Source organism: Stegodyphus dumicola, chromosome 12, assembly GCF_044657685.1.
Source record: "Stegodyphus dumicola isolate Sdum_Otavi_A_Nest chromosome 12, ASM4465768v1".
Taxonomy (NCBI): Eukaryota; Metazoa; Arthropoda; class Arachnida; order Araneae; family Eresidae; genus Stegodyphus; species Stegodyphus dumicola.
The window spans coordinates 110,615,959-110,626,919 of record NC_140779.1 but is presented as its reverse complement, the minus strand read 5'-3'; the positions used below and the strand labels follow the sequence as shown (position 1 = coordinate 110,626,919).

At 34.2% G+C, this 10,961-nt stretch overlaps 1 non-coding gene across 1 annotated transcript; it reads right to left on the bottom strand.

Annotated features, from left to right (window-relative positions):
* Positions 1 to 8,715: 8,715 nt before the first annotated feature.
* On the bottom strand, positions 8,716 to 8,788 carry TRNAT-CGU (transfer RNA threonine (anticodon CGU)). Its single transcript has one exon. It is a non-coding gene; the product is annotated as a tRNA-Thr (tRNA).
* Positions 8,789 to 10,961: the final 2,173 nt, after the last annotated feature.

The window sequence follows — 10,961 nt, the reverse complement described above, 5'->3', positions numbered from 1 at the left end:
AGAAAAGAGAAGGGCCACTGGCTATACTAATGCACGATTGTAAATGCGACTTGCATAATGTATGCGGTTACGGCGAAATCTTCGGGGGAAATTATCTTTTGTAAGAGTCCTCTTTTTTTATTACTATTTCCAGCCCCCCGTCTTTCTCTGGTATATTCCTCTTGTTATTATTATTACGTGAAAGCGGCCGCGAGACCTGAATACAGATGACGAAGTCTCATCTTTGTCCTTCGGTGCGTGAAAGCAGAATGGTCATCTTCGGGTGGCCGATGGGCGGTGTCCCCGGCTAAGGCAGTAATCATTTTAAGTGCGAGGCCGAGCCCTAATTATCTATTAAGTAGAGAAGAACCTCAGGTAATACTTTAGTTCCGCGCCGCTGGGTTCCCGATTCGCGCGCGGCTCCTGGATCTTCGATTTCCGGGTGGAAGGCCGAGACAACTACACTATCGGTCAGTCCTGACCCTCCCCCGCCTAGCGGCACGGCAGGATCAGATTTAGGGTCTGCCAAAGGTGTAATCTTGAACTGGTTTTACCTTCGATGAGCAATTCAAAGCGTTGTTAACTTTATCGTGCTGAAGTACATGATAATTAGTAAGCAACTCGCAAAGTTTTCCCCAAGCAAGTATCCGGTAGAGTGGAACACACAGCAGCCCGCTTTATCTGAAACACTAACATTGATCCTTTCAAATGCAGTTGGTTATTACGTCTTAATAAAGCAACAGTAAGAAAGTACAAAGAGAGTATATCTTCGAAAACATAACAAGCACGTACACCAAAATCAAGAAGCTTCTTTTATAATTATTTTCACTTGCATGAATATTCCTAGACTGTTTTAATGCAATTTACATTATACTAGAAGACATATATATATAGTATCAGGGATTCATATAATAGAATTAATTTATAGAAGTCATAGCTAAATTTTTCTCAAAACTAGCCGTATGCCAAACTTATAAGTTATTTCCTCCCTCTTTTCTGCATGCCTTCGTAGTGTATAGGTAGCACACTCGGCGCGTATTCGAGAGGTCCAAGTTCGAGTTTCGTCGAAGGCATTGCTCATTTTTTATGTCTTCTTTTTATGTTCAAATTAACCTAATACTCTACAAGATCTTACACATGTTTTTCTCGAAAAAACAAATTTGCAGATTCCTGGATTTAACAGATGTTAATGTTTATATATTAACATTTTCTATACTAATTCATTACTACTAATTTCTATACTAATTTTAAACTAGCATTACCTATTGGTTACACAATATATTTAAGATATTCTTCTGAAATTCGTAACCTTAATAATTTTAAATGTAAAGATGATAAAAATGTGCAGTAAACTCCAAGTGGTTCACATTCTTGGCCTTCCACTAATGGATTTTGTATTTGTGACTTTACTTATTTGAAATCCATTGATGACAAAAGTATTTTAAAAAGTAAAGAAATGATTGGTTCAAAAGTTAAAAGCCCCACCACAAGCCGAATGATCCAAAGTACTGAAAGTTCAACTCGGATTCGAACCCGGACGAACAGGCTGGCTGCATGGTTGTGTTATTGTGTTTCGTAAATTTTCCCATGCGTCACGTAATACAAAGCAGTTTTCGTTAGAAAGCCCTACACGGAGGCATTCCTCTCCTTACGCAGATAGCCCTCTTAAGTTTTCCAATACCCAAATAATGGTTATCACATCTTTATAAAGCAATCTCACAAGTTACAAACCTTACCTCATACCCTTAATTATAAGGCCAAGCGAGAACGGTCACTTAACATGGTAGTATACAGCATCCTGTTGCCTTTGCACAAAAGTTACGTCCCTGCTCCAGAGCTTAAATAACAGAGCTACTCAGTTTTTGAGGAAAATAGTAATTCTAGTTGAAGCATAACGCACGCCTAAATAAAGGTGTGTCGGCACTTCTTTTAAAGCAAGTGAAATACAGTTTCAGTTACAAAATTTATTTCAATAATTAATACGTCTTCAAAATCGACAGCCCAAAATTTGAAAGCCCTAAGTACAGTCGTTTTTCCACAGTGCGAAAAAATACATAGATACATGCAGATTCTGCGTTATTTAATTTCTTTATATTACCTTTTAGTTGATCATAGCTTAAGATATATCATGGCCAACATCTGGATCCATACAGTGTTGCCACAGCACACATTCAAATCTTTGAGTTTGTTAAAATTCATTAAAGTTTTAAAAATTCGGGTTTTCAGGTGCATATGTTCGGTTGGAAGTCTATACGTCATTCAAAATTTGTGAACCTAGATACCATCGTTTTTTTCCCGACAATGCAAGAAACTTACATACATTCATGCAGATTCTTTATCATTTAATTTCTTTAAAAGTAATACAGCGCAATAATATTTCGTGGCAACAATTTGAAAAGTGATTCAGACATTTAAAGTGATACGGCGCCAGATCCTGTTTCGAGACTAATAGTCCATTTCGGCTAACGCTCTTTTGGGTTAAAAAAAAACAGCATGAATATCAACCTGTAAGATCAGGCTGAGCGTCCTTTCTACGTATAAGAAAAAACTTCCTTTGCATCATATACTAATTTAATCGAGATTCATAACGCAATGTTACAATCTGATATATGTACAAACACAAAATTTTAATTAATGCCTGTCAGTTAACCATAGCAGCTTGTACAGAAGTTCAGCTAAGTTTTAAAGTTGAATTTTCTGAGTCGAATTTTGTAGCTACCAATGTTAAACAGCACTAATTAGAAACAAACACGAGCTTGTTTTCTCTAAAAAATATCTTTTGTTTATGGAAAAAAAAAGTTAAAACGGAATTTTTGTGTTTGAATTTGCTCTGTGGATAACTGCTTTTAAATTATTAGATGAGAATGTCAAATAGTTAAACTTTCTTGGCGCAAGGTCCAAGCAATTTATCACTTAGGAAAATGTATTTTTTCTTAATTTACTCCCTTATTGGTCAGATTTTAAGCCTGAAGATTGCTTTCTGCTGTCTTAAAATATTTCACTTTTATTGGAATTTGCATTCCTACGTCTGCGACTGCGCTGAGCAGAAAAGGTGAACTATATAATTGCGCAGAAGAATCCTCCCAACGGAGAGAGAGAGAAAAAAAATTCCCGATTCTTATGGTGCCGAAGACAGTCCTTCCTGCTCATATCCGAGGTATTTGTCGACGTGGCCAATAGCCGTGATTCTCTCGAGTATGGTGCAACAATGTGATGCGTAGAATCCTAACACTGAACAGAGCAGTGGAAATATGAATATAGCCAAGTATTCCAGGTAATTGAATCTAGCCAAGTATTCCGGATAATTGTTTTATATCGCTAAGTACCTACCTGTCCGAATGAACTGTTAAGCAGGCTCAAATCATGTTGTACCAGTCAAATACATTCGTATGTTACCCATCGTATGATTTCACTAATGTCTGACAAGATACGTTCATCTATCTTGTTAAACTTAAAGAAAGTCACTGACAAAATCTTATGCTTTCAACTTAGTGCAATTTGTACTTCTGTAGCAGAGAACCTCGGTTCTATACGTACTACTGCGTTTAACTCTCATAGCTTTTTAAAGAACAAAAATTTAAAAAAAAAAAGCTTTATAGAACAATAATCTGACAATATGTTAAAAATTCAAATAATTTAAAGAAAAAATAAAAATCTTTTCAGAATAATCTTTTGCAGAAGTCAATAGTTGACTTCTACGGAGGGAACTTCATAAACGCATCCCACATGAAAAGAAAAACATATAGGAAGAAAACGACATATACTAGGTGTCAAGACAGGCAGGATAAACATTAACAATCGGTAGAACATACCTGAGTAATAATTTTATCATAGAAGGATTGTTTTAAAATGATGTATAAAGGCGATAGAGGACGCTTGATGGCGAAGTGAAGAAGGAAGTATTTATTATGACACATCACATGTGAAAATAATTTTAATCACAAATAACTGCAGTAACTGCTCGAAATAGCAATGGGCAACTAATAAGAGATAGCTTAGCGGACTTTCGCAGACAGCTGCAGTACCGAGACAGATTTGGACAACGGGTTCTACTCAGATTTATCATCAAGACGACGCTCTTGAGATGACTTTGTGAAAAGTAACAGAAATACGGAAGGAAACCTGGATATCGGACCACCTTGCCCAAAGCAAAGATTGCATCTCTGTAATTTCATACGGCTTTTCGAGAATGGACTGATGTTTCATCTTGCTGCTTGCTGGAACACATACGTCTCAATATGGCTGTTGGAGCTTCAGCTTCATCCAATAATTGTGGCAAGAAAGCACATATCGGCTTTCTCGCCAACCCCGTACCGATCCATCGCCTCATACTTAACTATATGTTTGACGCATGATATCCTGAAAGGTTATACACAAGTAAATCCACAAGCCAACAAAACACCCAAATGTCTCAAATGTTACATCTACGGCGCATTTATATTTAACGAAATATCATTTGCTAGCAAACAAGCAAGAAAGCGCTTTCTTATCACATTTATTACGACCATGCATTCAATGATTAAAAAAAAAGATTATTATTTTGGTGTGTTCTACTACAACTTAAAAATTTGTCTGTTTACCTTTCTAAATAAGATGTTCTTAAACTTAGAAAGATTTACTTATCTTTAGAAAGATTTTAAAAAAAATGTTTTCTTCTTGAATTCTCCCTTTTTTTTAAAGCATTTAGCCTTCAGTTTTTGAGGATGCGATGTGAATTTATCTTCCATTTTTAAAGAACGAATATTCGGTAACCATAAAAAAAAATTAAATCGAAACTGAAGTATTTCATTAGATACAGGTGATAAGTTGAGAAAATATAATTAAAGAATGAGAGATAAAATTCCTCAAAATTAAAGTGACAGTTGACCTTGAAAGCAAAATTTCGACTGCCCTACCTTTGACATTTCATTTGACTATCACTGGATGATGGAGAACTAGAAAAAAAAAAAAGGCGTTATTTGAAAGAAAATCCTTTATCAACAAGGTGAACAACGCGACAGTATTCTAAAAAAATTAAATCTTTCCAGTGGCTCGGTAAAATCGCAATTAGACAGGTATCATTATAGGCACAAAATTGCCGAATCATGCAAATACTTGTAGTATTCCTTTGAAAGATATTCGAAGGAAACGTGTAGCAATTCAATGTTCTCTCTGTATGCCTGATTCCCTGTAAAACTAGCTAAACATGGCGTCACAGATGTTCCGAAGTGAAGCTTCCTCACAGGCAGACCCTTTAGCATCTCTGCAAAAAAGAAAGACGACCAGAGGGGGTATGGGACAAAGAGAGAGAGAAAGTCGGTTCCCGTAACCCCCACGTGTTGGATGGGGGAAGGGTCCCCTGGATTAGAACCGCTCCGCAGTGACTCACAAGTCTTCCCTCAAGTTCTTCGCTTCTAGGGGGTAGGCAGGTATGATGAATTAAAGCAAAAGAGATGGAGGACCGCGAATAGGGCTCAACAGAAAAGCGAAGGAGGGGTGATAGAAAAGGAAATGCATAGGGGGAAGGGGGAAGATTCACGTCCCATACAGGGATTGCTATTCTGTTTATCTCACAGATGAAGTATAAGACAGAACCGGAACAAAGATTTCTGGGACATTAAAAAATCCGGTACGGCCAATAAGAGTCTCTTCCATCTGAGTGATAATATAATAGCAGCGCAATTTTGATAAATTTGTGAATGTAAACTATTTTTTAAATTTCTGACATTATAATGAAGAATTGACATCAGAAATGCCTAAACGTGTTTCGATTTTTGGCTTACTCTGTATTATACCCCGAAATTGCCATCCGTTCTTCTAACTGTACGCGGCCTAGAAAATAGCCAATTCTGTCCTCGGTCCCTGTTTCACGGTGAATAAAATTTTTAATTTATGTTTTGAATTACAGCAGTATAACGTTTATAGTACAGTATATATATATATAATAAGTTCTCTCACGGTGACAGCCTCTAATAGTCGTTCGACTCTAAAAGTGATCTCATTCATAAAAAAATAATAAATATCGCTACTGAGCATCATCTCTGCCTTTACACTACAGAATACCAAAGACACTTGAAACTACAGAGAGCTGTCTTAAAAAAATTTCATTGTAATTTTTAATAATATTACTAAGGTTTATATACAGGTACTAAAGTATAATAATAATTAGTAACAATGAATTAACGTAAGTATTACATAATTTAATAACCTAAGTATTAACATAATTTTTTAACAAATAATGGTATAAGGTATTTCTCCCACCTTCTTAGCGTGCCTTCGTGGTGTGGTGGTCTGCACGCTGTGTGCGTATTCCAGAGGTCCGTGGTTCGATTCCCGGCGAAGGCGTTGCTCATTTTTCATCACTCCTGCTTCAAAATTACCTAATGTCTCTACAGTGGATTTTTATTGAAATTTAAGAAATTCGATATACACAATAATTTAAACTGTTAATGGCTATGAAAAACTTTGCAGTCGTCTCCAAATTATTAATATTTTCTTTTTATTTATAGTAAACAGACAGTGTGTTCAAGATAAAATCTTAATTCAGAATGAATTAAGTTCAATTTTGATATCATAGATCGGCTACTAAAAAACTCTAAAAAATTATTATTGTGTGGTTGAGTTTCAGTTCGCAAAACATCATCAGAGTTATGTAAATGTCATGGACTATTCTGCAAATGACGCAGTTCAGAAAGCTTTATTGTAAGCAGTTATTATTTTTGGAAGAGAAAACAGGAATACTCAAATTAAAATGAAGAGTTCTAGGCTATTGCAAATTTAAATTAGAAATTTGATTTACATATTTTTGCATAATATATATATATATAAATTAATTTAATACATAAGTTAAATGCGGATGCATTTTGTTTAATTTGAAATACAATTAAGAAGCAAAAAATGCTGACTTGTTTCCTTACAACATTTTTTCTACGCATTCTTTATAAGAAATTAAAGAAACTTACTTAAAGAAATCTTTGTTATTTGAGATTTAGAGTCTCTTTCACATATAATCTTATGGCATCGACTTCATATTTTTGACATTTTCTTTCTTTTTACTGCTATTTAAATACACATGCTGTAAAGAGTAACCGCAGTTTTTAACTGCAATTTGTACCTGAAGAAAACATCTATTTGCATTTAACGATATCTGTATTCTAGTACATATTCTATTAAATGTTCATTACGCATTTTCTATCCCCCCGCGGGAAAGTTTCATGCCAATTTTTTAATTACAAGAACTGTTCTGTTATATATATCAAAATGCATGATTAAAAAACTACAGAAACCTTGAGAATTTTTTTAAATTTTGTCCATTGAGTCAGAAGAAGACTGTCAGAAGAACATAAAAAACTTTTATTTAGAAGAAAATAACACAAATAAACACTTAACAAAAGATAGTTATAAAAGAACTTTGAATGTAGCTCAAAAGTGATTAAAAACTATTCTTTTAATCTCTAAAGAATCTATCATTGTAAGAGACAAATACCAGTAATTAAAATAAATAATTTAATATTAATTAAAAGAAATATTTACTGACTGTGCTGCGCTAAAGATTGATAAACAAACTAAAATTGTTTTTTGCAATAAGTTATTAAACTATCAAAGAAAAACCAGATTTGTAGCTTAGCTCTTTAATACTTACTTTGTATTCTAATAAAAACTGTTAACGTGTGGCAGTTTCTAAAATTCGTATTTTGAATTGCAATATGTAATCACGATTCGATATCGCTTATTCAAATATATATATAACTACACCATCACAAAGCATCAATACTATTCGCTAAGTATGTATGTTAACGAGTCATCATAACAAGCAATGAGCTGGAGAATAATAAAAAACATAACTATGCTAGCGGTAAAAGAGCGCCATCTATCGACAAAAGGGATGCTCTATTAAAAAAATTTTTTTTAGTACTGATATTTATATTTGCATAGGACTTTGAAATTAAGGAAATTATTAAAGTCTCTAATACTTACATAATTATGAAATTAGAACTGCCAGAATCAAAATCAGAGCTTAAATTCTAAGAATTACGAAATTTTTAGTCTCATATTATAAAATTTTCTATTTATTTGTTAAAAGCGGCACGCTATGGAAAAAAAAAAGTGTTTCGGATATTACTCATAAAGACTTTTATTTTTAAAATTCAGATATAAATTTTTGTAATTAACTGAAAAGTATGTAATTTAATAAAAATAAATTTAAATATATATGTTCATATATTTAAAATTGAAAAGCTAATAAGTACTGTGCTGTAAGACCTATTTGGTCTTAAAAATTTTTTGCTCAATATGCTGCAAAAATTATGAAATAATGTTCATATATTTAAATATATATGTTCATATATTTCAGTTTCATTGTTATTGTGCAATACTAGAGGCACCAATCTTCGAATTCTATAATAAATCGAAATCTAGACTTACCGCATCTAATTTTATATCAAGTGCTTTAGTACTTCAACGAATTCATAATATAATTTTAAAACAAATTTATTGCAAATAATCTTAATCCAGAAAACCTAAGTTTTCACATTCAGACACATCGAAAGCACAAATCAAAAATATGTTCTTTTTTTTTTTTTCATTGTTACCGCTCAGTGTTTTTCTAAATCAAATGCGTTTTTACTATTATTTGCAGCGTTGCCATTCAGTAAAGTGTCTATTCGAATCGGAACACCTATATTATTAGAAAAGTTCAACCGCCACTGTAGAGACATTGGGTATTTTTTCAAAGCAGGAGAGATGAAAAATGAGCAATGCCCTCGCCGGGACTCGAACCACGGACCTCTCGAATACGCGTCGAACGTGCTGACCACTACACTACGAAGGCATGCTAAGAAGGCGGAAGAAATACCTTATAAAGTGCTTACGATTGCTTTATATATATTTTCAGAATCGTTTTTCTTCATGTGTAACACGAATATCAATCAGTTTCGCTTAGAAAATTCTCCACGAAGTCATTCCTCCTCTCCTTACGTAGATAGCCCTCGTGTGCTTTACCACAAGGCATAAAGTTCTCACAAGGCGCAATTTCTGATAATATTTTTTCATTTAAGTAGCATTTCTGGCTAGAGTAATGGTCGCTATATTTTCTTTTTTATCAATATTATTATTACATGCGAAAAAAAAAAAAGGAATTTCGAGCATGTTTAATAAATATTCCAATTGAAGTTCTCTTAAATATTTAAATGATCCAGCACGATTTATATTTAATCAATAATTAAATTTTAAATAATATGATGTCTAATTCTTAAATCAGAAGATAAACTAAACAAAATCTCAGATCAAAGAGGCAGCTGATTACAGTGCTCGGAGAAAACTGTAAAATTAATGTGCCCTTCCGATCCAGTTTTAAAACAGCTTATCTCGTTGTTTCAATCGCAGAGATTCTCAGTCATCCGGACATCTTTCCTTACTCAAACTCCTGCGGGCAAAATGGAGCAAAACAATTAGAAACCCATCAAACTTGTGCCTTGCTCCTCGCTTCTGCACCACCACAGACCTTTTCATCCCAAGACGCAAACCGGGAATTCGGGCGTCATTTTTAACCTCATTAGGATGTTGCTGGCACAGACTCACTCTAAGAGACACTTCTGCGGAAAGCAGAGCAATCATGGTTCAAAAGATGATGCGATTTGGGCACCAATTTCCGCGTGATTATAACTGCAACTCGCCGAATTTCCTGTCTTGTTGGGTCCGGACCGCTCCTTCGGAAAAGGGGGCAAGAGCCCCCGAATCGTGGTTGTTTTCATTTTTCGAGGCATTGTTTGTTTTAGTCTCTTAGTGGCGGAAATGGGTTTTTACGCCGAGTGCTTGTCTAATTGAATCCACTTCGGGTACATGCTAGCACTGGGTGGCAATTAAAAACCATACGAAGTTTGGAAACTTTAAAAATAACGTTTTCGAATTACAATCATGAAAGTGCAAGGCCCATTAATCAATGCATACATAATCTAGCCATAAAGGTAAATTAGTGCATTTATTATCTCAGATTTTTCGGTAGAAGTCTATGAATGTAATACTCAAAATCTGTAACTGGCTTCTTTTAAACTCGCATAGTAAACTACTAAAATGTTTTATTTGTAACGATGTTCCACATTCATATTGTAACACGAATCAGTATCGCGTAGCCTATCTTTTACTGCATCATTCAAAAAATATTACGAAGAAAATCAAATTCACTCAGTTTGGCAGCTACAATAGTGAAACTCATGAAAAATGAAAGAAAGAAACATGAAAGGGTTTTTTAAGGTATTTTACGCTTTCGCTGAGCTCCCAGTCTGCTGCTACACTCACTCTTAAAAACCAATTTTTTGTATTGTCTCTTTAGTTTTATTACTAAGCATCATTTTCTTCACACTTACGCAACATACAATTCAACAGCAAAATTACGAAGATGTTAACAGCAGCATAGTAGTATGCATTTAGAACTGCCAGCTTTAATTTGAACAGCGCTATGTGTTGGCATACGTTTTCTGGGAGTTTTTGTTTTCTAGTGTTTTCTCAGTTTATCATATCAAAGTTCTGTTTTCTTAATAAGATGGCGTAACAAAATTTTTTTCGTCTTTTTATTATTAACGTTTTGTGCGTTTACTTTATTTACTAAATATCAAGTTCATGGCGCCTACGCCACATGAAATTCGATTCAACGGCAAAATCACAGAACATTTAAAAACAACATACCTTTAGAATTTCTGACAGACAGACTCATTCGCTGGAGATATAAATGCTTTATTCCGTACAGTGTTGGCACTGGTCGCTTTCATATCATTGAGTTTGTTAATCAAAAATTCGTTAAATCTTTACAAAATATGAAATACAAAATTCGGTCTTCCAAGTGCCCATATTCTAGTTTATTCAAAATTGATGACTGTAGGTATCACCGTCTTTTCACAGTGCAAGAAACATACATGCATTTATGGAGATTCTTCATTATTTAATTTCTTTAAATATAATACGGGGCGTTTATATTTGCTGGCAACAATTTGAAAAGTGATACGCAG